A 3335-nucleotide genomic window follows, 5' to 3' on the forward strand; every position below is an offset into this window, starting at 1 on the left:
GGTCGACTACGAGGGAGTCCAGCGACATAGCCATTACACTAACTGCTGGTTCCCAATAATTTTCCATTTCTTTACACACACACACACACACACACACACACACACACACACATTTCCCCTGTATTTCTTACCCTCTGCCATTTCCCACCCTCCTCCCACACTGTGTCTACAGTTGCTTTCCATTCCTTCCCTCCCCACATTTTATTGATTCACAAAATATTTTAATTAATTTAACTACTTTCAATAGCAAGTCAGCTGACATTTGCATATCTGTGAACACATGTCTGACTTTAGGCATGAAACTCTGAGTAGAATGAATATACTATAAAGTAGCACTTAGCTGATACTATACAACATACTGCAGTCATTAAATAGGCGTTTTAAAATAAATTTTGAATTTTAAGAAAAACAGTTTTAGCTTTAATAAATCAAAATTAAAAAATGCTAAGAGAACTTTGCTTAAAACTTAAAGCCAGAAAATAGGTTAGGATTCTGTTCAAATAGTAGGTACCTTGGCAGATCAAGATAAGACAAAAATCCTTATATCTGGAAAACAAGTATAGAATAAATCAGTCATGTTTTAGTCAAAAGTCCTAAGATTCTATTTCACCAGTTCAGTCTCATGTACTTTATCTTCTGTTGTGGTCTCATCTTCCCATTTAAGTTCTGGAAAATAGCATTCAACTCCAGACTTGTCACTACCATTACTTTGACCATTTACTTAGTTGTTTTGAACTCATCTTTCTGTGAATCTGTACTTAGTTTTCCTGGTATAGCACTCCCTTCAAAATTTCTTCGAGGTCTGGTCTGGTGCTGGTAAATTCCTTCAGATTTTGCTTATCTGAGAATGTTCTTGTCTCGTTTTACCATATGAAGGATAATCTTGCTGGGTACAGTATTCTTGGTTGAAATTGTTTCTCCCTTAACACTTTGAATATATTTTCCCATTCTTTCCTCGCTCGCATTGTTTCTGATGAGAGGCCTGCTGTTAACCTGATGAAATATCCTTTGTAGGTAATTTGACGTTTTTCTCTTGCCAATCTCAGTATCTTGTCTTTGTCTGTGGTTTTGGTCAGTCTGGCTAGGATGTGTTTTGGAGAAGATCTTGGGTTGATTCTATTTGGGGTCCTTTGTATTTCTTGGGACTGGATCTTTGAATGCCTATCTGGGTTTGCAAAGTTTTCTTGCAGGATTTCATGAAATAGATTATCAATGCCCTTATTAGTCTCTTCACCTTCTGGGATACTGATTATCCAGATGTTTGGATGTTTAATGGTATCTAGTATTTCTATGCTGATTTTGCTGAGAGTCTTAAGCATGATGGGATGTTGCATTTTGTCAAATGCTTTTCCTGCATCAATTGAAATGATCATATGGTTTTTATCTTTCTGTAAATACGGTGTATTACCTTTATGGTTTTGGGTATGTTGAGCCAAATAAAGCCCACCTGATCATAATGAAGAATCTTCTTTTTAATTATTATTTTAATTTCTTTTATACATTTGATCACATACATCACTTAGCTTGTAAAGTGAATGTTCCAACATGCATACCTTTCTCACCAGTCCAGTTGGCGATACTATACATATTGTCATCAATGGATGATAACATTTCAATGTACCATAAATATCTTGTCTCTCTATTTTTCTCCTTAATGTCTTTCCTCAGACTCTCCTCCTTCTCCTACCCTCTTTCCGCACTGTATCTAGTATCTATAACCATTTTCTATGTTTCTGAATAATCTTTTTTATATGATGTTGGATACAATTTGTTAAAATCTTGTTGGGAATTTTTGCATCTATATTCATCAGATATTTGTCTGTAGCTACCATTTTTGGTGTGTCTTTAGTATCCTCTAATAATGCTTTGGGAAGCTTCTAAGAATGAATTTGAGAGGGTTCCTTCCTTTTAGATCTTTAGAAATAATTTGAGTAAGATGGGGGTTAACTCTTCTTTAAAAGTTTTGTGGAATTCAGAAGTGAAGCCATCAGGACCTTGGCTTTTCTTTGCTGGGAGGTTTTTTTTATTACTGATTAAATTTCATTGCTTTTTATGGATCTATTCCATCTTTCTATGTGCTCCTGATTCAATTTTGGTAGATTATATGTATCCAGGAATTTGTCCTCTCATATAGGCGTTTGTTTTTGTTGGCGTATAGTCGCTCATAGTATTCTCTAATAACGTTTTGCATTTCTATTATGTCTGTTGTAATACTGTCTGATTCATTATGCCTTTGATTTATCTGTTTTCTCTCTCTTCTTCTTCTGTTTTTTAAATGCACAAAATGCATAAAGTATGTTCAATTTGATTAAATATTAAATATTTAGTTTTTAATTAGTGTTCTAGATACTTATTACAACTGTTAGTTGCTGAAAGGACAATGACTTATAATCTAACACTAGTTCTCCATAAAAATATTTTTTCATTTTGTTTGTAATTTTGCTATAAACTGCATGTGTTTGCTCAAGATACGGAGAGAGAGAGTGACAGAGAAAGTAAGAAAGTGCCCCCTAGCGGGATTACATGTGTAACTAATGATACATCAATATTGTTTATCTTTTCAAATAACCAGGTTTTGGTTTCATTTATTTTCTGTATAGTTTGTTTATTTTCTGTATTATTCACTTCTGTCAAACCCTTTTGTTCTCTTCTTTTCTTTTTTCTTAGAGAGAGAATTTTGCTATTGGGTGAATGTGTTCACCAGAGAGACAGAGAGGGACAGAGAGATAGAAAGTGAGTAATCACCCCCTGTGGAGATGGCCATGCCACGATATCTTCTCCATTCTCCTCTTGCGGTCCTGGGCACACATACACATGTGTCTGGTGTGAGTTCCAAGCAGCTGGGTCCAAGACTCAAACTGTGGTTAACTACGTGGGAGTCCAGCGTCACAACCATTATGCCATGTGTTGGTCCCTGTGCTCGAATCTTTATCATTTCTTTTCTCCTAGCATATTTTGCTGTTTTTTGTTGTTTTTCCAGTTCCCTGAGGCATGATGTCATGTTGTCCATTTGCCATCTTTCCATCTTTTTCTTTTTTTTAAAATTATCATCATAATCTTCTTTATATTACATTGGATTACATATAACTTTACAGTGTATTATTACATTGCTTTTTCAAAAGGGAATGCCATGCAAGTCAGTCAGTACAAAGACATTAATCTCCCCGCTTCAACATTTGACATCTTTTCTATGTTTCCCCCAATCATTATTATTATTATTATAATTATTTTTTAAAACAGTCAATCGCTATTTCTCATTTTGCTTGTAAAAATACTTTGCCCATCATGAAATACTTCTCAGACCAATCCAGTTGAGAATACTATACATGTCATCA

The sequence above is a fragment of the Tupaia chinensis genome, unplaced genomic scaffold (genome assembly GCF_000334495.1).
Source record: "Tupaia chinensis unplaced genomic scaffold, TupChi_1.0 Scaffold143271_1, whole genome shotgun sequence".
Lineage (NCBI taxonomy): Eukaryota > Metazoa > Chordata > Mammalia > Scandentia > Tupaiidae > Tupaia > Tupaia belangeri.